This window comes from Aedes aegypti, chromosome 1 (genome assembly GCF_002204515.2).
Source record: "Aedes aegypti strain LVP_AGWG chromosome 1, AaegL5.0 Primary Assembly, whole genome shotgun sequence".
Lineage (NCBI taxonomy): Eukaryota > Metazoa > Arthropoda > Insecta > Diptera > Culicidae > Aedes > Aedes aegypti.
The window spans coordinates 85,946,839-85,974,335 of NC_035107.1; the positions used below are offsets into that span (position 1 = coordinate 85,946,839).

The window sequence follows — 27,497 nt, forward strand, 5'->3', positions numbered from 1 at the left end:
ATGTCAGACAACGCGTGCATAACACGTTGTGAAGAGTTTCCTTTCCCCTCCTCGGTCCCACATCAATGCAGTTTGAACTTTATGTTTTAACTGCAATGCTCCCCGAGCAGAAAAAAAATTGCTGCAAAATGCCAAACTAAGGTATTTAATACCTGATCATTTTTAATACCTACTATTTGAATAAGGCTTGAAAGAGCCCTGCATAAAAGGTATAGGGTAAAAGCACCGGTTTTGGCCAGCCTAAGAGAAAATGTCAATAAAAATTAATTGGGAAGCCGTATTTATACTACAAATATGTCAAATGAAAGCTTTCAATCCATATTATGAGTGTAAAATATCTAAACTGAGCTATAATCATGTTTTTGCTTTGAAAATCCCGTTGGTCAATATAGGCCAACGGAACCAGTTTCGGCCAGAGATTTAACTTCGGTTCCTAAATTGGCCAATCGCATTGATTTTTCATGAGAGTGTCCAAATTAGGAGTGCCCTGGCCAAATTAGGTGTATGGGGGTTAAAATTATAAGGAAAATGAATTGTTTTGAATCAATTTGGACGAGTAAATGAATGTAGCTCTATCATGTGAAAGTGATCTACTGGACACAAAAGGTTTCATGCTGATTGGCTATGTAAAACAATGTATAATCCCCTATGGCTAGAACTGGCGTATGGCCAAAACCGGTGCTTCTACCCTAATACCAAAATATGATATGCATATATAGGTACCAGTTATTCGTTCCTGCTCGGGTCCATCTTTGTTCCATAGTTATCAGAGATTGCTGATGGAAACAGACGCACCAAACTATATTGATTAACGGTTACCGAACGATTTAAGTTCATATTTATGACCTAACCGTATCTCGGTTTCAGCACGTTTCGACCCGCGTCGAACGGGAGATTCATCCGTTGTTCTATACATCCAACTAAACTCTGGTAGACCCGGTGCACGCATCTCCACATGTATGGCCGTATCGATTTCGTATAGCATTTGCTATCTTTCCATTTCAATTCTTCGGCTAGCCCAGTGCCGAAATAAAATACATTTATTATTTACCTTGGTTGCGCTACGGAGAATACGAACGTTACTGGAGAAAGCGAGTGCAAACCGACGAAATCCCAAACTGATCGGCGTGGAACGGTATATACTGCGTCCGCTTGCTGTTGGCTCTACTGCATGCATCCTATCCATATGTTTTTCTGTATCTACGATGATGATGATGTCGATGATGCACGGTTGGTGATTTTTGATTCTCTTGTGGAAATGAAGATTTTATAGCTTTTCGTCGGTTGGTCGAAGGTCAATCTTTTGGACTTTCAAGCCTAGCAACCAAAATCGATTAATTTGAATTTACAGCTTTTCTTGAGTTACCATTAAAAAAAGTGACTGATTTAGGGACTAGTTTAGGGAGCCTATAGTTTCTTACCACAAAATGTTTTGAATTGCAGAATGTTCTGAAGATTCGGGCTTCTAAAATCAATTTCACTTAAGGTGAACATGAATCGAAGCCAAACTTCAAATTTTCAAGAGCACAAAATTTGTAGATTCAATCTAGACAGCCGAATACCCGTTTGAGCTGAAAACTATCGATTGGTCACCACCAGCTAGTGACCAATCGATTAAATTTTCAGCTTAAACTGATGTTTGGTTTTGCAGATTTGTGCTCTTGAAAATTTGAGGTTTGGCTTCGATTTATCTTCATCCTAAGGCAGCAAGGGACATCATTATAATCACCCTATCCATTTGAAGAAGGAAATCTCAAGTACTACTCCATATATCGATGTGAAAATTTTTTCGCTATGTTCTATATATGTAATGCACAACCCATAACATTTTCAGCTTCATCGGTTTACTAAAACTCGAGATTTGCTTCTGCAAAGTTTTGATGATAAATGTTAGAGTGAAACAAAAGATAGGGAAAACAAGTATTCAACAAGTAATTGAAATGGCAAAAGATGATACGAAGTTCCATGACCGGATTCACGACTATCACAAAAATAAGCCAGAATGCAGAATAAAAGCCTGGTAGTGGTAGTTAAGTCGAAAGGAGCTAGTCAATTGGTCTGTACCGGTCTGCTGCATTTCTGCTTCGACAGATTTGTCAAATACTTTATCACCTGTGGCTCAAAAATGCACATTTTTTTAGGCGGCACGATTCCAAACTATTCTAGTATTGTTTATGCTGGAATAAATATTTCTGTCGCCCACACATTGATGTGAAACTTTACCAAGCGCTTCGAAATTGGAATAGCTGTCTCAGGGCAAATGAAGTCATTCGATGTTCCATTACGACCTAACTCATCAGTCAATTCATTTCCAGCGATAGAAGAATGACCAGATACCTATAAAAGGTTTACAGAGCTGACTGAATTCAGTTCCTCAATTTAAGCTAAACATGCGATAACAAATTTCGACCTTGAGTAGGACGAAAAATTGATATCAGTCTGACTATCTGACCAGAAGTATATCACTGTAAGCTGTTGAAATGATGATTGTACTCCAGACATAAAAGCAAGTATTTCCGCGCAGTGTCTACCAAGTGATTGTAAAACTGATTTCTCGATTACTTTTTTTTCAAATCGACGTAAGTAAGTTCCATACGGTTTTGAGAAAAATAATTCAGAAGGATCACAACCTGTCTTTTAAAACTGTTTTAAAATGAATCACCTTTATAACATTTTTTCGCCTGCTTAAATTTTGCATACAATGAGCTCGCGTTAAAAAACTAGGGAGTTCCTATTTCCCTCAAAAAATATATTACAAAATGATAAGCCGATTTATTCAGTTACTTGCGACGTTTTTGTACCAGTGTAAAATTGACTCAAGTAGTGTTTTGTTTTGATTCTTGGTTAAGTCAGTTTGTCTCTCCATACAGCGGAGCGACAAAAGTAGTGGTTAGGTTGCGAAAGTTGGAAATCTTACTTTCGTCGTTTTGTAAATCCAGAAATTAAACGTTCTAAAAGTGAAAAATAGAGTTGGTTCAGAGCAAAATGTGTAGAATTTCGTCTGCGAAATACGCAGAATCGATAAAGTAAGTTTGTATACTTTTTTGACTTGAGTCTGTTTGAATAAGTTTTCGAGATTTATCCTTAGCTCACAATAATATACACTAGCACCAGCTATTCCTTCAAAAAGTGTGCTATCAATGTAACATATTATATTGTTTGATATACCGTCAAACGGGGCTTCTTTTGACATTATTTCCACATTCTTCAACTTTGAGGATTTGTAGCTCTGTGAATAATGGATAGATGTCGATGATTCTTGCGCATATTTAAGTTGTATTTGTAAGTAACCAATGTACAAAATATGAGGCAAATCCATCAATAAATAAAAAAGTTGCTTGAATAGTGAAAAAAATGTGTCCTTCAAGACAAAAAAGGGGCTACTTTGGACACTTTTAGAAATTAATACGTTTTGATAGTAAAATGATTTTTCATCATAAATTTCAAACTGATTCTATTGATTATCGTTCATTGTGATGTTTTCGAATGTTTTTCAATTATATACATAACTAGTGGTCCCGGCAAACTTCGTTTTGCCATCAAGTAGGCTGTTTGAAAACGTCATAGACCGTCACATACAAAATGTTTGTTCCGTTCATTCTCATTTTTTCGACTTTCCCGTTGAATATCCTTAACTTTTTATACACACAAACACGTCGGAACACTTCACGAATACTTTAGTGAGAGAATCATGCAAATTTTTTGACCCATTCTCAAGCCATTTCGTGACATACAAACACCATTCCATTTTTATTTATATAGATATAGAAAATTGTAAAGCTTGAAAAAACTACACATACCTATACAATACTTTTCACAAAAACATGCTATTCATAATTTTTAGTTTGCATGATATGTTTACTTCCTTTTAAATGTCAGCTAATAAATAGCGACTTATGCTTGATTGTTCAAGTTGATGCAAATGAATTGTGTAACTACCAAGTACTGCGATGAATAATTAGCTTTGCACTGAAATAATCGTTCTGATTCTTAATGTTATATGACCGATATGTAGAAGAATCTAATTAATTCCTGTAACTAAAAGTAATTTTTATTCCAAATACAATCCATGAAGTATAAGAATAATGATTCACAAGATCATAAACAATAAAAGTTTGCTTTTGTTAGATGCATTTTGGCTCTTAATAGTTTTGGGATGGCGTAAGAGTAGTTTATTTTAGCAGTTGAAGGATGCCATTGCTTTGTATAACAGATTCATGTAAAATATGACTGAACAATATTTTTTAAGGATTATGTTGTGAGTTTACTGTTTATACGAGTTGAAATATATATGTTTTACAATTATTTACTTTTCTTAATCCTTTGTTTATTTTTTATTGTGTTGTAAAATATAGAAACCAACACTTGATAATTAAATATGAGTCGTAAAATTAAGACATTTGATCATTTATTTTTCTAAAAAAACAACTTTCAACATAAATTTATCACAAATTTCTTTGAATCATGACGATTCGATAGTTTTGTGATGTTCCCAACAACTTTCCACGTTATGTGGAAAATTCATACAATGTTTACATAGCAAATGTTTTGTAGCTTGTGAATATTTGTTTGGACTTTTTTGATATATTTTCTTGTTTATCCTGTTATTGTTGATGTTGTTCCAAAAAATATTCATGCCTGATTGTTGAACATAAATTCATTAATAAAAGTGCTGAAGACACAAAATAACTCAGATTAATATTTATGCTGGAAATAAATCCAAAACGTGAGTGTCCAAAGTAGCCCCCGGAATCAAAAGTAGCCCCGTCTGACGGTACTTCTTTCCAGGTAGGCAAATGTACAGAATACACGACGTACGGGCGTTAGGCATACGTACGACAGCCATAATACACGTTAGGTGAATCTATGACAAAAGGTCGAAAGTTTTTAGTTTTAACCGAGACTCAGCTAAGAATTGTCTGGTGGCTTAGTAACTAAACACGGTTTACTGATATTCGGCTATATCTCGTGATATCGGTGTACTGACTAGGTACTCGGCTGTCCTTGAAATTGTTGAAATTTGCTGAGATTCGGCATTCTAAAGTAATTGTGTATAGCTCGAAAATAGTTCACTAAATCGGCTCTCGAGGCTCTCGTCGATCACTTTTGGTAAAAAAAGGTTGTCCGTCATTTCTGGGATTTGTAGACTCCTGCATCTGACAAGCATTTTTCTATGCAAGGTCCCTTTCCCAGCTTCCCTGAGTTATGTTTGATCCTTCGACCTTGACGCTTGCTCCTGAGGGGGCGAGCGATGCGGGCAGGATCAAACATGCCGCGCGTCGATCGAGTGAAAGTGAAAAAAATTACGGATCGTTAGTTGTATTTGATCCTTCGATCTTGACGCTTGCTCCTGCGGGGGCGAGCAATGAGGGCAGGATCAAACATGTCGCGCGTCTTAGATTTGTTTTACCAAATTAGGATGATAGTGTTGTCTAATAACATAGAACCCCTAGATATAAGAAATAATGAATGTAATGTTTGGAATGATACTAATAAAGTAATTTAAAAAAAAAAATACAAGTCGCGCGTTGTTCGAGTAGTGAAAAGAAAAAGCACCGCGGATGGTTAGTTGTGTTCGATCTATTGATCGCGTCGCTTGCTCCTGCGTGTGCGAGTGATGAACACTTGTTCGGCGTACAATGCGATAATCGAATTATTTCGCGATTCCGTTTAGGCGTAATTATACCATGGATCGCATGACCAACCATTGGTGACTCCCAGATCTTTACCTTATCCTACTAACCCAATATCCTTTCCATGACAACTGTGGAGTGCAGAGGTATACTCGGTCACTAGTAACAACGGTTGTCTAACTAATATTTCTTCCCTTCCCCGATGATCGTAAGGACGCGGCCGGCGCCGTTATTGATTTTTCAGGTTTGAGCTCTCGATTTGTGCACATTGAAGAATGTTAAGCTTATCCCAAGCCCCATTCATTAATTCCCTGTGCAACCTCGATTGTTCTGGTCAATCACGGAGTAGCAACCACGAATTGTACGGTCATCTATGCTCATTCTCATGCTCATGCACAAGGTCCCTTTCCCAGCTTCCCCAATGATGAGTGTTTTTTGGATGTTTCCATAAGTAAAAGTATTCTGTTTCAACATCATTTCCAAAATGATACACCTACATGTTACTTTATGCCAATCGTTTACTTATGCCTAACGTATTTTATGCTAAACGTCTAGTATGCCTAATAGCTTTATGCCTAACGTCTTTATGCCTAATGGGGCATACTCAAATTTACACACTTTCCGTCAATGGAATTTTGTGGAAAATTTCCTCTGAGGATAAGTAATTGTAAGATTAAGATTACTTACAACAAGGACAATTATGTTCCAATTCACCAAAACTGGCAACAACAACATGTTTTCAGATATATTCTACCCAGTAAATCAAATATTCCAAAGCTAAGAAAAAGAAAGTTTGCTTGTCGTGTGGATCGTAGATAATTAGGTGTCCAGAGAAGTTTGGAATCCATAGAATGACTCCGACATATTTATATTTACTTGATCAGACACTAGTGATTAATACCTGAAAAGAACTTTGTGTCAGGTCGAAAAGGGTGCTTATGCACATACCAACTACCAAAGCTGATAGTCGTCGGCAAATCCATACGTTGGAAAAATATTAGCGTATCTGCTATGAGATTTGACTAAAGTGGTGGTAGGACTCCCCCTTGAGGGGCATCCGCAAACACTCAATTTCCGAATCGCAGCTTGATGTAAATGTCGGGAAGAGATGTCGGTTTTTTGAGCATTTGGTAAATCTAAATGGTAATCATTGTAGGTAGCCTATGGTACATATCGAAAGACACGTTATCAAAGACACCCTCAATATACAAGAAGATACCCGAGCAGGATTACTTCTAAGCGCATACTTTCTCGATATCGTATACCACTTTGTGTAAAAGAGTCACTGTGGACTATCCAGATTTTAATGCATGTTGATTCACATGAAAAGGCATGTTTGCCAAATAAACATCGCGGATGATGTGATGATCGATAATGCGTTCCAGACATTTCAGAAGAAAAGAGGTCATAGTGCTTGGTCCAAAACTCTTCGCTTCTTTCGGGATAAACTTTACAGTAATATCACGGCAGTATCTGGGAATATACCCGGTAGCAAAACTGCTTACAAGTAGTTTTTCCAGAACATGTTTGATAAACAAATCCCTTCTGGAGCAGAACAGGATAAATCCCATCTGCTCCTGGAGATTTGAAAGGAGCAAAACTATTGATTCAATAGTTACGATACTGCGAGCCGAAGCCAGAGATTCGTAACTATATGAAACGATATTTGGTTCATCCGTGGATGCTATGTCCACACATCCGGAAAAGTGTGTATTGAATAAACATTATAAAACTTCTTCATCAGAATACTTAAGGCCACCATTAGATAAACGAATTTCGTTCACTTGAAAATCCTGAGATTTTGCAAGGATTTTGTTCAGCCGACTAACTTCACTCAATCTGGAAACCTTTGTACAAGGGTTTTTCCAGCCTGATCGTTCAGCAGATAGAAGAGTCTTTTTGGAAGCCTTGCGAGCCGACTTGAACGACTCTGATCCAATTGAACGGCGTCTGTCCCAAACACCCTCTACATTGTTTCCTGAGCCTTATCAGATCGGAATTCCACCATGGGGTACCTGTTGTAGTCTTCACTGACCGCAGAGGACATGCTTCTTCGAAATCTTCCATAATGTAGGATGTTGTGGTATCACCGGCATCATCCAAATCACTTGGATTTTCAATGGACGGAGAATATCCATGAAATTTGGATGCAACCAATTCAGTGTAGAGTTCCCAGTTTGTTGACCGGGGATTCCTAAAACGCAAAGTCTGCGCAGTTACATTTGAATGTTCAAAGAAGATGTAGCGATGATCAGATAATGATTCCTCATCTGATACATGCCATTTCGTCAACTCGTGACTGATTCTATTCGAGCAGAGCGTTATGTCTAACACTTCTTCTCTATTAGAAGCCATGAAGGTTGGGCGATGCTATGTTAAGTAATCCAAGGTCTGTACTACTTAAGTATTCCATCAGGCTGGAGCCTCTCAAATATCTAAGCTGCCCCAGATGATGTGATGAGCATTGGCATCTCTACCCACAATCAGCGGAAGGCCTTTTGTGACGCAGTGTACGATAACTCGTTTGAAATCATCCATTGGGGATGGTTCATCATGTGGTAAATATACCGAGAAATAGACGTATTTTCTGTTGAGGTCACCAACAGAAACATAGATTGTGACAGCAAATATGTACATTTCTGGTAGTTAGCTCAGAAATGAGTGTAGCAACGATTGCGTTATCAACGAGCACGCATGCGCGGGGCATGAAGCGCGAGTTTTTCATTTTAAGTTTGCTGAAAATAGCAAAAACTCTGTCCACAAAGTTGCCTAGATAGCAGTTTCGGAACGTTCCCCTTACGTAAGTAAGCTTCTTGAACTAGCGCCACTTGGGCTGTACCATTTTGCATGAGTCTGCAAAGATTAATCGTTGCTGTTCTTTTATGCTGAAGATTGATCTGAGTGAACCTAACCGTAGCCACTACCCAAACTAGACAGGATTAAGCTTTTTGAAATCACAGCATGAAAAAGACCAGCAGCGAAAAAACCAGATCGGTATCTACTAAAACTCGCCGAAGGCGAAAAAGCACAGAATACACTATGTAAAACGCATAATGCGAAACCATATGGGTAATAATTTAAATTAAATAGGGTAATTTGCCCATTATTGCGGTATTCCCTATTATTGCGGTATATAAGTTAAACCCTCATTATTAATCAAAAACTCTATTTCCTATGGATATTATCCATGATGATGAAAGCCTATAGTATTCCCAAGCTGTACCAGATAAATGCTTTGAAAATTAAACGATTTTGATCTTTGGAAGAACAGTTTTAAATGATGCATCAAGAAAAGCCTATATTGTTAACCAGTCCCTCTATCTACGGACGGGTTTTCATAAGCGTAAATTTTTAAGTTTAGAACCAAAACAATCATATGCAGCGCGTATATCAGTTCAGTATGGATGTAGTTACATGATACATATTGAATTTTAAATAAAATTTCTATATTTTTGTGTACAAGCATATACCACAATAATAGGACAATGAAAATAGCTTTTTGCCTATTATTGCGGTATCTGTAACTCACATTAAAAAATTCGATACTTCAATAGTCATTTTAAATGTAATTGCTGGAAGCGTTAGTTATATTATTGGGATACTATTTTGTGACGTAATTTTGTGTATTCATACATTTATTTAGTCAAACAAAAGATTTATGTTTATCTTTACCCTATAGTTACTCTTAATTACAAATATAATGCAAATCAACACGATGTTTTACCGAAAAATCACGTAAACTGATTGAAATTCGTATCAAATTCCAAAAATGCGATGAAAAACTAAGATAAAAGATGATCGCAAGGAAGCAATCTTTTAAAATTGCATTGGATTTATGAAATCTAGTGAAAAAATATTTTTAATTGTGGTTATACTTAAGTCAAAACATACATTTCTTATATAGCGGCTAGTGGTCTCAGATGGAAGAACCTTGTCTATTTACATTAACATTGTCCAGCTACGACGGAAGAGGAGACGAAACAACCAGAAAATCATTCGATTCTGTTGGTTTGTTTTCGGATCGTGACATAAAGTAATGAATTAGTTTTCTTTATAGATATGTCCAAAGTTACACAAATTGACAGTACCGTGCAGTGTCATTAACATGGAGGGATCATAGTTTTAATGCTAGAACATTGTGTGACATTGAATGTATACTGAATGAAATAAAATCTATGATTTCTGGTATACCGCAATAATAGGACGGCACTACCGCAATAATAGGACGAAATACCGCAATAATAGGACAGAGGAAGAGCTTCAGATTTATGTTTAAAAAATGTATGTTTGATTCCCAATTTTACTTTTTTACTTCACTATACTCCAGATAAAGGATAGTTTTAACACTTCGCATTGTAAAATATTATAATATTTAGGTTTTGGACACTAAAATACGATTTAAATTTCAACACCGTGCTTAAGTCCTCCATAATAGGACGGTTACCCTAGCAACATATTCATAATCCCACCTTTATTTAGCCTTAGGCTAGAGACTGAAAAAGGGCAGCCGATTATCTCGGAGAAACAAAAGGCCACCTGCGCCATTGCTCCGGATAGTACAGGAAGGGCACAATACTGCAGAGGGCGCCCTGGTACTCCACAGGCTCCGTTTGCGGCTAGGTTTTATTTAGACCTCCCTAACCATTCATTCCTAGGCACGGTACGCATAACAACAGGGATCACCTGTGAGGTGGACTTTTACTACCGAAACAGGCAGTTCGGAGTGTTAATTCTTAGCCAATTGAAACAACCGCTACCGATGCTACGCGGTTATCTAGGCTGCTCGGAAAAGGAGGTTAATATTGATGACTAAATCCTGACGTGCCCAAGTAGCCACAGCAGCTTCTGTTCTTGACATTATGTCCCCATTGCAACAGAGCCTACAAAACGAATATGTGCAATACAATTCCTCCAATGTAAACCAAGTAGAGAGTCCGATCATGTTCTTGGCACTTTTGATCGATTTCGGTAGTGTTTTTTTTTTTCAAAGCTGTTAAGCTCATATTTGGCTACACTGTGCGTCAAAATGAAGTGCTTCTTATTGCCAAGTTTGGAACAATTCAGCCGAGAAAAAAAACCCATTCCAAAGTGAATCCTGGTAGTACCTAAGTAGCTCTGAACCCTAAGGCACTTTTGCATATGGGGGTTTTCTCCGCCGAATTATCTAAAACTTTGCCCGAAGTATCAATTTAATGAGACTCATATTGCAGCAAAATATAAGCCCAAGAGCTTTATAAAATTTTTGCCAAAGTGGATCAAAAGTGCCAAGAAAATAGTACGGCTAGTAACAACTAAGTCCCTTCTATGCCTAAATTTGATTAAGACCCATAGCAAAATACCATTCAAATTTCAGGCTTCCATTCGTTATTTGCACTCGGTGTTATCTTCTGTTTGGGTATCTTTCCTTCGCCACTTGTTTTGTTTGCGCGAAAGCGTAAGCCATCGAGAAGTGCTAATGTGAAAACGAACATTTCCCGCTATCTCACCTCACCTTGCGCGCCAATAGGTAGGTATCTCTCTAATATAACACCAGCATCTCGTTGTATTCGCAGTCGCCGGTCGGTACACAGGTTGGCTACCCGTAAAATATGCCTCCAAGGTTTGTTTACCAGCCGTTCGAAAACGAGCTCAGGTCAGAACGCAGTAGTTGTTAAAGCCATTAGATATGCCACGCTCAACTACCGGATGAGTCGTCCCTGACAAAGTTGAAATACAAAGTGTGTTTGTGTGGCAATATATCTAGACATGACGGCGGAAGTTTGTGCGAATTCAAATGTTCTTTGCTAAGTTGTGACAACTCAGGGATAATATGATTGTTCCAGGATTAATTCTCTAATCTGTTGAGCAATTTCTTGTATTTGTGGAGTACAATGAGGAATGGATGATTTTCTAGATCATTTTCGTTATTTCTTCTGTTTTCCTTGAAGTATCATCAAGCTTTAAAGGCTTATCCAAAATAATGAGAAAGAAAGCTTTCAGTTCAAAACTTACTGTGCAAATAATTCTAGTACACTGAACTGATAATAATGTTCAGTCCCAAGAATAATGCAATGGTAAGCAAAAAGAAGAATAAGTAGCCAGAACAACCTTTGCGAATCTAAGCTTCCGCATTTTCTTAAGGTTAGTTTGAAGATAGTAACAATCCTTATTAGCTCTTCAAGGACGGATATGAATCCAGCTCTAATGATTCGTTGCATTGGATATTTTTTTCAAAAACGTTGTGCATTTAGATCATGTTTAGAAACTGACAAATTGCGCTACATCTTCATGAACCAAATATCCAAAACATTACGGATATTTAAGAACTAGCAAGCAATTGGACCTATATTGATGTGATACAACTTTACGATGTGCAATAACGGTAAACTCTTAATCATGTGTTATAAGCCTATGTGCATCATAACCAATTAATTCGCAAAAGTATGTGCTATTCTAATCTTTTGGTGCATAAAATCAACCGAGAGTATACACAGTTAAATTAAATTAAACAAAATTGAGTACGATTCGCACAAATTCATGTTTTTCTGGACTAACACATCAGGTGTGCAACTTTTACACAGGTTGAAAAACCAGCTTCTGGAATGATTCCATCTTCTTACAAGTTGCTGTTTTCAAGATATGTTTGATAAACTTAAATCCCTTCTGAAACAATACAGGATAAATCTAGCGAAACATTTGAGAAGGGCCTATCTGTCAAACGTAAACATTGAAAAATTCTCGATTGACTGAACCTTCCTACTATACTCCTATTCTAATCCCAATAACTTTTCTTTTGTTAATCCCATTCACTTTTTCATTAGTTCTATACTTGTGTTCGACACTCATTATAGTCCATTACGTGGCCCATAACGTTTTAAATCTCTAATAACACAACAAAAAAAGTGAAAATGGTAGAATTCAAACATCATCGACTGATTGGTGCTTTTACGAGTCTTCAAACCAATGTTGCTGAACAACGATCGGAAACGCGAGGCACGATGAATTTTCGTAGGCATCAAAACAGAATCTGCGAATAAACACAAACAACCGTTCGGGCGCTTCATTCGTTCGTGTTTCATTTTCGGATCGCTGTTTCTCCCGACGCTATCATCGGGTGATTTTCCATCGCTTAGTAATGTGAACGGTACGATCCACGCCGCCTGCTCTTCGCGAAGAACAGAAAAATATTCATTTCGATCATCTTCATGTGGGCTTGCAACAATCACGCTAAACTTGCTCCGCTCAAAAATGAGTTCCGAACGCACAAAATTGGCCTCTTTTCGTGCAGCACAGATTCTGTGCAAAGGGGCTGTACACAGTTTTGTGCAACCGGTGGTAAACAAAACTGAATGAGTGAATTGCGCACAGAGGAGGAACGCTTGGAATGCGGAATTCGTTTCCATTTTTGTTTTCCTTCTGAAAACATTAAAAAAAACATTCCAATTTTAAAGATTTTCAGAGATTTTTTCATTTGAATAGTCGAAGCGGAAGCAAATGGGGTAAAAACTTTCGCATTTGCGACCACCTTCCGGCTTTTCGCTAGAAAACATGTCAGAAAACTCCCCATCTTACCAACGGCCAACTGTTTGCTGCCACGCGGGATATCATCGACAGTTCCCTTTCCATCGATCTCGAACAGCCGAAGGCGAAAACGTCGGCAACTCACAGAATTAGTGCGACCTACTCAGAATTTTCACTCAGTCAGCCAGTTCTGCATTGGTTGCCTCATTCTGTGTAGTTTTAACACATGCGCTGCGTGGAGCTGGCTTAGCGTGGAGTGTTTGCTTGACTTTACGAGAAGAAGCAACCTTGCAATGAATCACGAGAATGAACAGCACGTGGATAAATGAATCCTACGAGGGGAGAGGCTTCGCGAACCACTTATCGGTGTGTTCATTTTGCTTCTTCGACGTTGCATCCGTTCGCTTTTTGCGATGCTCTTCGTGACGCAAAAATGAAAAATGAATTTTGGCGAATGTTGGATCGCGAAGATGCGTCGATCATTGTTCACGAAGAAGATCCATCGCAACCCTGCTTCAAACTAGTTAGGCCATTTCAGTTAGGCCCTTTGATTGTGTGCCCTAATTATGTGAGAAAAACACAAAAAAAATGAGTTAAAAATGGAAAATGAACGAATCTGATTTTAATGTAAATTTCCTGTTAGGCTCTTTTACGCCCAGCAAGGTCCTTATAGGTGCATCATTATCAGATAGGCCATTTTAAAATTTGAATAAAAGCACCTCCAAAAATGCGTTTTAAATGCTTATGAGACTATGCAGGGGAAATTTACGTATAAATTTATACGAGTAATGAAAGTATGAGTTTTTTACATATTGCAGTTAGGTCCTAATGCATAAAAAAAGGGGCACGTTATGCAATAAGGGTCAAAATGACCCATGACTTTGAAATGCTCTCAAAAATCAAATTTTGAACCGATTTTCGTTCTTTTAGCTTTATATGAAACCCTAGAATGGAGCTCCCGAATTTGTTTGTGAGTATGGCCATTCTGGGCAAAAAGGTACAAGGGCATCTGGAACCTGTTTCAGAAGGAACTGGCACATCTCATTTTCAGCAGTTCATACGCATGATACGACAGTTCAAATTTTATGGGTTTTCATTCCGTTTTACAAGGGCATCAATAGAACCAACAATTAGATTTGGCCGGTTTGGTCGGAGTATTCCGAAACCGGTTCCGGTATGTGTGGACATTTTCAGACCATCATATAGTTCCATTATGCGACAGCTCAAAAGTCATGATTTTTCATCCAGATCTAAATAGACACCATGCGAAAAATCAAACATAAAGTTCTTCTTGTTTCTGGCGTTACGTCCCAACCGGGATAGATACTGCTTTTCATCTTATTCTTATGACAACTTCTACAGTTGTTTTCTGAGAACTACCTGTATTGCATGCGTGTATTGTGAGGCAGACAATAAGATACTTTATGCTCTGGTAAGTCGAGAACATGTCCAATCCAAAAAGATCCTCGATCGGTGGGATTCGAACCCATGACCCTCAGCTTGCTCTTGCTGCGGGTTTGCCTTCACGAATATGTGGGCCTAACATAACATTATTGTATTTGAATACCATTTCCATTACGGCTAAATTAGAAATTAGAAAATGATAATATAAGTAATCGACATCATTCGGCAACTCATAATTCGTTTGTTTTTATGTATTACTTATGCGACATTTCATCGCTGACACACGGCTAGAAATCAGAATCAAAAATCAACCCGGATATCATGATTGGGGGCCCCGATAGCCGTAGCGGTAAACGCGCAGCTATTCAGCATGACCAAGCTGAGGGTCGTGGGTTCGAATCCCACCGGTCGAGGATCTTTTCGGGTTGGAAATTTTCTCGACTTCCCAGGGCATAGAGTATCTTCGTACCTGCCACACGATATACACATGCAAAAATGGTCATTGGCATAGTAAGCTCTCAGTTAATAACTGTGGAAGTGCTCATAAGAACACTAAGCTGAGTAGCAGGCTCTGTCCCAGTGGGGACGTAACGCCAGAAAGAAGAAGAATCATGATTCCAGTGTGTTTTCATCTTATAAAAATACACCATGATTTGGACTCACGATATCATGAGTCAGATTATCGTAATGCGACACAAGTTGCAGCTGAGTGTTCGAAATCATGCATCGAATGCTCGAAAATCACGATTCGCGCATCCATTTCGGATCTATTTATATTTCTGTCAGTCAACCCGATAAAACGAAAAAAAAAAAATGGTGGAGCACGATTCGAACCCAGAACCTTCTGATTGAGAGCCACGTACTCTACCACAATACCAATCTATCGTGATGAATGATGGGTGATCGATGCAAATGAGTTGAAGCAAAGTACACCGCTTTGTGTTGTCGCTCTGGATGTTACGTTTATGCAGAATCATGATTATGACTGCAGAAACCATGATTTGTCGTCCTGATATCACGGACAATTTATGAATTTCATGAATCATGGTGTGGGAATCAGATTTTTATCCGTGCAGAAATCTAATTGATCAAATAGGACTCTAGTACTTCCTCCATGAAAACTTCCAGAGATTTCTTCAAAAATTCCTCTCTAAATATCTCCAGAAACTCTTCCAGAGATGTCTCCATAAATTCCTTCGAAGATTTCTCCAAGGATTTTTCCAGAAATTCCCCCAAGATAATCTGCATTGTAATCCCTACAGCTATTTCTCCTGGGATCCCACAAGCAGTGCCAGAGGTTCCTCCAGGAAAAACTTTTGTTCGCTACCAGATTTTCTAGACCGTTTCCGGTAGGACTCCAGAAATACATTCGGCTATTCGTTCAGGAATTTTGTTAGGAGTTCCTCAAAGGATACCCCCAAGGACTATTTCAGATATTTTGCAGGGATATTTCTACAGGGATTCTTCTAGCGATTTTGCCAGAATGCCAACATTGCTACCGCTATAAATTCCTCCAGAATTATTGGAGAAATTTTAATTTTTTTTTTCAGGGATTGCTTTAGATATATCTCTAGGATTTCCTCAGTGATTTCTCGAGAATTCTCTAGGAATTATTTTGAGGTTTACCCAAGGAATTTTATCAAAAATTCTTTCGAAGGTTCCATCAGAATCGCGACATGAATTATTATAAGGATTTTTCCGGATCAGGGATTCCCCTTGATTTTTTTTTCAGAAATGCGTTCTGGGCCTCTAAGAAAACCTCCGGGGATTTCTCCAAGAATTCCTCTAGAAATTCCTACAGAGATTCGCCCATGAATTCTTCCAGGTATATTATCGAAGAGAATATAAATTCCTTCGCATTTTTTTATGATTCCTACAGGATATTTTTTTTAAGAAATTCCTGGATAAGTTCGTAAGTAAAATCTGGAATAATCCCTAGAGGAATTCCTGGAAAAAATCTTGCAGGAGCCTATGGAGGAATTCCCGAGGAAATCTCTAGAGGAATTACTAAAGAATTCCTTGGAACATCAAATATGCTCTTTGGCAACGCAGTCTTTATTTTCTAACGGCTTTTTTATAATAAAGACTGTGTAGGCAAAAGGCATATTTCATTGCAATATACAGTCAATTCTCTACGAGCTCATCTCTGGAACTTTTAAGGTGAAGATAAATCGAAGCCAAAACTCAAATTTTCAAGAGCACAAATCTGGAGAACCGAACACCTGTTTGAGCTGAAAACTTAATCAATTGGTTACCACCAGCTAGTGACCAATCGATTAAGTTTTCAGCTTAAGCGGATGTTTGGTTCTCCAAATTCGTGCTCTTGATATCTTGATGTTTGGCTTCGATTCATCTTCACCTTAATTGAATTACCACGTATTTAGACATTGTTGTTTTTATCACATCGAAAGTCAGTTAAAAAATTATAATCGCAGCGAGTGCACAGATAAGATGCAGCACTTTTAGCTTTATAAGTCTACTTGATTATCAGATTCCTGCTCTTAAAATGTTCTTTGAAGGCACGGCAACCTTTCCCCAAATTATACGGATATTCGTAGACCAACTGAGCGTGTAGATAATTACTATTTCATACGCGAAACTAATAAAGGCCATAAGGCCAGTTTCCTCAGTGCATGTTTATGGCTGGATTCGATTAGGAATTCCATTCATAGCGGAATTTGGGGCAAGTGTGCCATAGGGGCAAGTGTGCCACCCCTGATTTTCGTAAAAACTACAAACTATATTTTTTATTTGAGCTTAACAATATGTTCCCTTATAGTCCATAATACAATTGTCAAAATATGACGCAAATTGCTCTATTTTTCACGTATTTACATCGACTTTTGTGAAAACCATAAAATTTCAGTGAGTTTTTATAAGATTTCGTTGTTTCTAAATAGCATGGTGAGAGGTAAATTAATAACGAGTTTTTCAAACGTACTGTACATTGTGAAGCTATTCAAATGTGTAAGTAATTGTGGCATTTGAAGGAAAAAAATATTTATTTTTACATACAAAATCCATTTTGGTTGAAATCTATACTTTTTGGGGCAAGTGTGCCACCTATTTGGTAAACAAAAATGGTTGGGGTGAAATTCATAAAAATGTAAACATCATCAACAAAATCATGATAATGAACCAAAATGAGGCACCAGTAGTGGTTTTTGAAGTGTAGAAAAGGAATAGCGAACATTTTTGCTCCCACAATGATTTTTTTCTCCATATATTCGATAATAACATGGTTTTAGGCGTTTTAAGAACTATTTTACTTATTTTCATCAATAATTTACCTTTATTTAGTGCTGATCTAGTGTAATATTATACAGATCCTCCATAATGAAAGAGTAATTCATATATCGCATTGAATGGAGACAAAAAACCTATTTTAGTTATTCGAATTGACTAGTAGAGAGTTCCACATGTGATGAACCTTGTTATAAAGCATCCCCTCATGACGGTAAACCTAAAAATATTTTTAAAATTGTCAATTAGGCTCTGCTTTGTTAGCAATATTAACAGGAAATAATGAAAAGTTCATTACAAGTAGAATTACATGAATGTTCTGAATTGAATTGTTTTCGGTCCGCGTGGCGCGAGTGCGAAAAGAGATTCGCGTTTGTAGTGTGTGGTCTTCCGATTCCATGGCATGCTCTTGCAGGGCGAGCGATGGAATCGAGACCAATTGTTTTCGGTCCGCGTGGCGCGAGTGCGAAAATAGATTCGCGTTTGTAGTGTGTGGTCTTCCGATTCCATGGCATGGAGTTATGTTTGATCTTCCGACCTTGACGCTTGCCCTTGCGGGGGCCGGCGATGAGGGCAGGATCAAACATGTCGCGCGTCGATCGAGTAAAGTGAAAAAGTGCCGCTTTCGATTAGTTCTTTTTGATCTTCCGACGTTGACGCATGCTCCTTGGCAGTGCGTCAAGAAAGCCCGAGCAGTCGTCAGTTGTTTTCCCTCACGAGTGAAGTTCAATGAGGATTGTTGCTGCTCAAGGATGACGGATCAATTGGTGAGCTCGTTTTATGCTACTGTTTCTAATCTATTAAAATATGTATGATTGCACCCTTAATCGTTACAACGGTGAGACGTAAATATGAATGGTTCGTCACTGTGATTGTCGACATAAACTCTGATTCATAAATTATTTATGTCTAAATTTTTTTTTTTATTCAAAACACTTTCTTCTTTTTACTTTTATTTTTGTTATTAAAAAATAAACTTTGAATGGTTCGACACTTCAAGTGTAGACTTCCAAAAGGTTCACTTTATTCAACAAACTTTGAAACGTTCGTCACATCAAGTGTCGGCATATTTTTTCTCTACATAGATGTTGTTCATATCAAATGAAAATATTATATTTACATATAAGCATGTTTATATCTCACAAATAATTATTTATCATGGTCTAATCGCTTATCAAAGTGAATCCTGTGACCCAGCGATCCTTCCCATTAACAAACATCCCTCCCAGTAACCTTTGTGGAGATGCAGAGGCAAACACGGTCTCCAAATAGCAAAGATTACACACTAACATTCCTTCCCTCAATCCCACCTGACTGCAAGGACGTGTCCGGCGCCGTTATTGACCATGTATAAATAGAGGCACTGAATTATGCACACTGAAGAAGATTATGGCCAATCCCAGCCGAACTTCTAGTTGATTCTTTGTGTATTTTCACTGACTTCGGTCAATCACGGAATAGCAACCATTGATATGTGTAGTCAGTCTAAGCTAAGCTAAGCTAAGTAGAATTACATGAATGTTCATTCGATGGCCGTCTTGCCCCATACGGGTGGCACACTTGCCCCATAGTGTTGAAAAATAGGTTATTTTGGATGATATTTGAGAAGCTCCAAAACTAATACTTTTTGAAGTTATTTTCTTTTTAAATGACACAGTGGTTACGAAAAGATGTGAAACTAACATCATGAGGCTAAATTGGTGGATTTTATAAGCTTCGGGCAAAGTTAGAGAACAATTTGCTTAAGGTGGCACACTTGCCCCAAATCCCGCTAAGTCGTATTCAAAATCGTTGAATTCAAACAAGCCAAAAGTGGTCGACCTGTTGTCCACCTTCACACCTGGGTCAATCTGTGTCGTATATAGTACAAGGACAACCTGTCGACTTGGTGCATACTTCATTCTAAGAGCTATTAGATATATTCATGTGTCGCTGCTGCTGTGATTCACCACAACTTCCATTTGGCCTCTGTCTCTACTGTGATTCGTTGCCATAGGTATGCGTTTTTGTACGGTTTACCTTCGCCGCCGAAACCATATAGATACTCTTGACTTGATGGCGGTGGTGCAGTGCACCAAAGAAAGCACTTCGGATTCGTCATCAATGGTACTCGTCGCTGGAGACTGTTCCATTCGATGTACAGTGGATAGAATCTATGGGATAATATACCAAAGGATAGTTAGGATGAGTCGAATGATGAATTTGGAAGACTGCTTCATAAATGTAGAATAACATTTTCAATCCCTTTGTATTTTCCACCATCCTCTATTAGTATTACAACTCAATTATACATTTTCAAAACGACGTATGTGACAATTGAAAGGAAACTATAAAAAGCGATACATTATATTGTGAATAATTTTAACTCCTTGCACATGTATAAATCTGAACTGTTTCCAATGTCTTGACAAGGTTGCAGATAAAGTAGGGTAAAATAAAACTTTCTGAAACTGAGCGAAAGATGCACTCACGAAGCGTATTGTTGCAACATATTGACTCAATAGTTATAAAAAAAACCCTGCGGCAATATAGCCAAAGTGTCAAGAATAGAATCCGTCTCGCTACTACGAATCAATAACAGTGATTATTGCTCCGTAGTCATAAACTTACTGTATGCTTCATAAAAGAAAACCACGAGTATTAATTTCTTGCCTTTCACCAGTGCCAAACCAGCCCAGCATGCATATATGCTTACCACGATTATGATGAAAAAGGCCGAATAGAAGAAAGAACTAGCCAAACAATTTCGCGACGCGACGGTTAAGTTGTTCCTTACCGTACCGTGGCACCATGATGATGTAGACACAAAAAGAGCTTTTATGTTGGGGTTCGAAATGACGAAAGAGTGTTCCTTTCTTCGCTAATGGATATCTGGCCAAGTTGACCTTCGAAAAGTCGTACATGTTTGGCTTGTGCCCGTTAAGGTGAAGATGAATCGAAACCAAACTTCAAATTTTCAAGAGCACGGATCTGGAGAACCAAACACCCATTTGAGCTGAAAACTTAATCGATTGGTCACCACCAGCTAGTGATCAATCGATTAAATTTTCAGCCTGAACGTGCTCTTGAAATTTGAGGTTTGGCTTCGATTCATCTTCGCCTTAATGGTATCATTCGGCAGTGGTAAGAAATCAAACGTCCCACAACCATACTCGAGGTCGTCCCTTTCGGCGTCGTAGGTTTTGAATTGAAAGGAAATGATGGTATTTTCTGCAAAAGCTTGGCAGACATTAGTCAACTTAAATATTTACATAATGAAAAGCTGGATGTCTGGTGAAAAAGCGCGGTGAAAGGCTTTCGTGTATGGTTACAGATCCCTTTTGTAGCAAATCGTATAAAAAGCATTTCAAAGCTATTGAAACGGAATCTGAAGTGGCTGTGACTAATATTTAGTCAAGTGGAAAAATATCGAATCAGCGTACGAACGCTTACTTTCAGCCTATAATCAAAATTTGTTTTAATGCAGTTGTACACCAACCAAAGGCCCAAAGTCAAACACCGCCACTTACGTTATCTAATTATACATATCGGTATATACAGAGAAAGACAACAATTATTGATAACAAACTCGATGAGTGACTGTGTAATATGATAGACGGTACCAATGACAAAGAATAAAAAATGAGCATTGCATTACATACTACTAGACAGCGAATCCGAAATTTTCGGAGATTTTTCATTGATAGTTCAACTGTTGAGATCAACATTTGAAAACACACATACAGAAATAACACCAAAAACCATAAACGAAGGAAATCCATGTCAAAGTTCGTTTCTACAGCAGCTCTCACAAAAAGCGTTTCAAGAAAATTGAACTTTATTCCACTTTTTCGCATCAAATTGAATTCAATCCAATTATGAGTGTAACAAATAGTTTTTTGAAAATGTTCACCAGCTTCTGGCAGAAGTAGACGTAGTATGTATACTTTCACCTAAATGGATGTGTTTTGGAGCATTCTCTTTAATGTATTTTTTTTTTTACTTGTGTCGAGTTAGTGTCAATACCCACAGTCGAAAACAGATTTCACTTGTCATACGACTAAATTTTTTTGACTTGTATCGAGTTAGTGTCAACACCCACAGTCGAAACAAATTTCACTTGTCATACGACTGGGGAAGCCGGAAAAACATAAAATACAGATCACGGTATACATAAGAATAGCCTACCCTATTCTCACGTGTAAACAACGATTTTCCATCAAAACATGTGTCGTCATTCCTATCGTCAAGCATGAGGCCTTGACGATAATAAAGGAGAGCAGGCCTTGCTTTCTTTTGCACTCGTTCGAGTTTGCGATAGGGATGACGTCACTGCCAAATGTCATTTTTCGGAACACCTTGCTTCTTTTACCGTGAGACTGATTACAATAGTAATTCACGCGCCTACTAATGTGTGTCTAAATACCAGATAAACATCTCTCAAATGCTGGGCTTACTTAGCCATTTTCACCATGTCGCTAATGTATCATAATGGATGAAAATTGCGTCATTTTAGAGGAAAATGTATCCGCTCTGGGTATCGTAATCCGGGGTAATATTGATCAGCGGGGTAACATTGATCGGAATGACTTATCTTTTCCATGAATGGTGCTTCTCTTTCTTATATTCATGAACATATGAAAATAAAGGATTTTGGCAAAATTGCGCTAAGTTCATGTATAAATTTATCAACTTTTCGTAACAACGATTACCATCATTATGGATGACACTACAGATTCATGTCTCACAAGAGTTCTGCAAGCGATATGAGCAAGGAATATGCGATTGTTACTAATGGCATCACCGAAAACGATTCTGTTGTTAAAATGTATATTCGTATGTTGAATTAGGCAACATCAATGACGTATTCCGCATTTCAAAGAGTTCTAAATTTTAAAATAACTCTTAAAGTAAATGACTTGTAGGAATTCATATTCGACTTCAGGGCCCATTATTTAAATAAGTAACGAAATTTTCGATATTACCAAACTTTGTTTACATGGGTGATCAATGTTGCCCCATATCAAATAAAATATTCAGGAAATATCCATAAAACTGATCAGTGTTACCCCGGATTACCGGATGCCTATTACAGAAATTATGGTGATAACGGGTTGACAAGTATTGAATTCCTAACAGTTGATAGGAGCTCGTTTTCTTTACCTTAATACGTTCTTGAATCTAACCAGGCACAAGTGACACTAAGCATACACGCAGCGAACTGGACTATCGAATTTCATACATTTTGCCTTATGAAAGGTGGAACGATTATTGCAATACGGACGCTTTATGTATCGTTTTAGCATCACTCCACATCAAGGCGTCGATAGGCGCGTGGTGTACGCTCGGGCCTATCGATCGCAAGGTTCTTGGTTCGATTCCAGGTTGCCGCGAAAACGTTTTTTATTTTCAAATTCTGGTTTCATAAGGCAAATTTATGAATTTTAATCCGATTTCTTGTGGCGAATTTTCATACGGGGTTCCTACACACCAAAATTTTATTGCTGCTAACCAGCAAAATTTTGCTGATTTTTTTTGTGCTGAACATCCAGCAAACCTTCCAGCAAAATAAAAATTGCTGAATTTCCAGCAATACATTTTGACAGTTGTTTTGCTGGATTTTCAGCAATCTTGGTTACGATTTCCAGGTGCGTTTTGCTGAAAGATCAGCAATATAATTTTAATCATTTTCATTATCATAATTACTGAATTAGCAAACGACGTTTGATGTTTAAAACTATATTTATATCTTTAAGTAAAAAGTAACACTTTTTCTGTTGTTAAAGCACAACAAACTGACTGAATTTTGGAGTCCCATGTTGAGCCATCCTCCTCCTCCATCGTCATAGAAATACCTCCAGTGCTGGAACATCTTCGTCATTTACTATAAAGAAACATTATCAGATTGATTACAACATTAATTATAAACTAAAATTACTTACTAGTAATGAAAATCAACGTTTCAACAGCGGCCTATAAACAACTGTCCGGAAAATTGTAAATACATTAAGTGTTTGACAGTTCTTTTGCTGGTTGATCCAGTAACTATGATAGTTTACTGAATTACCAGCAAACGAACTATGAATAACTGAATTTCCAACAATATTTATTTTGCTGATAGGCGTTCAGCAATTTGTTTTGCTGGAAGGCAAACCAAATTTTTGGTGTGTATGTTTATCGACAGTCCATTTGCCTGAGTGTAGCGTTGGTTTGACCGAGGTTAAGGAATACATCATTTTTTAAAGGACAGGATAGGGTTTGGGTGTATAATTGACGTTCAACAAATTTGTAAGTAGTGTTGTTGCTGCAGACTTGCAGCCAAAATGCACATTCATTTGATGTTCCTTACGCAAGAGTATCGGATTTAGATTCCAAGCTATCTCACCTTGATACAAAAATACAAATCATACTTTTGGTAATTTAAGTTGAATTACAAACCAATCATGAAACATGGTACAGCTTTGAATGAAGAATTAACTAAGTTATAATGAAATTCTCTAGGCAAGAATGGGTAAACAAAACTTGTACGCCTGAAACTATGGATTATTTGCTGTTGAATAGCACATGACTCATATTTCCGCAACACTTTACATTGGACGGACAGAGCTTTCAAAACAATCCAAATTTTGAAGATAGATGAATAATTACCTTTTTTGTTACAACTAAAAACTCAACATTTTAAAAACTAAATAGTTATTGTCAAAATGTCAATTCAATGGCGTAGGACAAATGAAGCCTATATAAACTGGTATAAGTTATGTTTTCGCTGAGATACTGCTTGGTGATCTACAGTTGGTGAATTTAAAGCAGTTAAATTTTGATGATAAGTGTGGAAAACTTAAAACACTGTTAAAAATCGAAAAACTAATCCGAAAAATCTCAAATTTTAGGGAAACATCACTCAATGGTATAACAGTCTATTGACTTGACCCCCAACGTCTAATTTTCCCTTAAAAAATATATTCAGAAATCATAACTTGGTCAGACTGATTTTGAATTTTTTGGCCTTAATCAAACCGCATAATCTTCAAGATTATGTTCCAGAAAAAATGGGATTGGTCACTTATTCCGAATTCAAATGGGGTATTTTCGTTCCGAAAGTGATGGTTCACGTTGATTATTCAAGACTAGCGGTAATTGCTCAAATTGCTCATTGTGTACTTTCTATAAGTAAAAAGCTGCCAGAAAGTGGAATGACATTGTATCTCATTCATTCTGGCCATTTCGGATACTCGCTCACCTGGATCCGCGTCCTGAATGAGTGACCAGCCATTTGGCCATTTGGCTGAAGGCCATTTGACCGAACGCCATTTGGTCGAATGGGCCGTTTGGCCAAATTAATTTAAAGTGTGGCCTAGTAACTGATAAGCTGATAAATTTGTTGATTTTTATTATGGGTTGTCAGGTTTGTTGTTTAATAAGTGCTTCAAGATAATGATAAAATCGACCCTTTAATTAAGGACGAAGTTGTGAACTCCATACAACGCATCAAGACTCTAAGCTGATGGTTGATTCGTCTCTGGGTTACCAATTGTGAGCAAGGGTTACAAGTGTTTTTAACGATTTCATTACAAATGTTTCCTTCTTTTAAATATAGGTTTTTCTTTCGAGTTACTCTGGTGCCATTACTAACAGAAATAATTTGATTTATATTTTACCTTTTTAAATCATTTGCAGTTCTTTGTAGTAATTACAGGGTGTCCGGGAAAGCGGGAAAAAACCCGGGAATTACTAAAGACCGGGAAATACTCGGGAATTTGAAGAACGCACCGACAAAATATGTATTTCATTCATAAGAATTCTAGTTTGTTTCAAATTTCAAGCAATATGGGCAACCAGATTTTTTTTCCAGGAGGAGCTCGACTGTCTGTCGAATCGAACTTCGCATCATAACTAATTGTGGGAGAGAGGTAGTTGAACATTAACATTCTTGAAATATTTCAAGAAGGGTACTCAGGATTCCTGGCAAGGTTCTTGATGACATGATTGTCATATTTTTCTCTTAATTCATGGCGATTTTTGCAAACTTTGCTGGAATTCGGGCCAATAATTGGCCTATTTGAGATCACTCAAAAAATTATCAATAGATTGCTGATAAGGTTTTTAGAGGATTCTAGAAAAGATCCTTGGTTTTTGCATGAAATATTAATAGATTTGTAGAGGTTTACGAAAACTTGAGCATAAAATTATAATGACAAATTCATTGGGAGATCTATTGAAATCCTAGACGGATTCATAAAAAAAATCTGTGATTATCTTAATTCTTGGTAAAGCCTTGTCTGGGTTACTAGTTATCCTAGATCTATAATATAGTTAATATGTCGCTCATGATGAGATTTTGTATGGCTTTCTGCAGATTTACAGCGAATTCTTACAATTCTTCCCAAGAAGATTATTAATAAATTCATGGCAAGATATTTGATTTGGATAGGTCCTTTAGGTATTTTTGCCCAAATTCTTGTGGTTTTGGAAAGGATTTTTGGCCAAATACTCGATAGATCGCTTTGGGAGATGTGCCAAAAAATCAACCAGCTTCATAAAGGAACAATACATAAATTTTGATGATATGATTTTTGTTAAAAAAGATCTCTCCTTGGATTTAACATGAGTTTTACCAGATCAAAAATTTCTCCAGGAATCAACCTTCGGAATTATGCGTTAACTATATAAATCCGAAGGCATTCTTAGAAGGTTATTGGTTGGCTATTGAACTTTGCCGTTTTGTGGAGATATAGTCAAAATTTTGATACATAGAGTAGAAATTGCTATTTTTTAATATTAATTTCATTCATATAATTTAAAAATCTTTCTGAAATCATATAATATTTAGGGAGTGGACGTTTATGTTTCCAGACATTAGACCAAATAATTATTTTTTTTTAATTTAAATACTGTGCAAAACTATACTATAAATTCAATCAAAAAAATAATTCATACATAAGTTAGAGCAAATCCCTCCAAATTTGACCATTTTGCATGAAAAAAAAACATAACGGAAACATAAAGTCGCAGGATCATTCTTTGTCATCCTCTTTTTTTTAGTTGTTTAGCATCTTGAGCTTGAGCTTGACTGGCCGCCCGTGGTTGTTACTCCAGTATCGCCAGATCAGCTGCGCTTACACAAGTAACCAACCAGATGACTGCTTGGGATTAACAGGCACCCACAGTGTATAAGTGCTGGTGATCTTCTATTTTTAGGCAACAATAGTGCCTGTCACGTCAGAATGCAGGCCAATGAGGGAAAGGGGAAGGACTTGATGATACATTCAACTGGCTCCCACGGTTGACCATATATACCACTGCGTCAACGCCAGTTCATGCGGGAAGAGTGAAAGGGTGGGGTCATTTTTATGGCAGAGAGGCTTGCTGGTTTGGTTAGCAGAATGCCTATGTATCAGGCGTGAAGGAAGGCATGCTATAATTATGAACAAATGGAAGCGTAGGGAAACGGTTTATTTATGTCCGTCTCTGGTTCTAGCACATGCTTTGAACTGTGATAGATAGGGTGATGTGCTAGTATCCATCGTATTAAGCATTGATCAGTGAGAACTGCAATTTCCCCAGTATTGCAGTGAATGATGCTGATACAAACCAAACAATTCTTTCTCAAAAGCTTTAGCATTGTACAATAACATTTCGATAAATCTTGTCGCAATCAGTTTTCAGATTCGTCTCACAACTTACGGCTCACACAACATATCAACGCTATAATAAAATGTTTTACTAGAATATATAGAT

At 37.4% G+C, this 27,497-nt stretch overlaps 1 protein-coding gene across 4 annotated transcripts in view; it reads left to right on the forward strand.

Annotated features, from left to right (window-relative positions):
* LOC5576594 (protein Mo25) overlaps window positions 1-27,497 on the forward strand; it is a 54,760-nt gene that overhangs the window by 12,315 nt on the left and 14,948 nt on the right. The gene's annotated exons all lie outside the window — the stretch shown is intronic.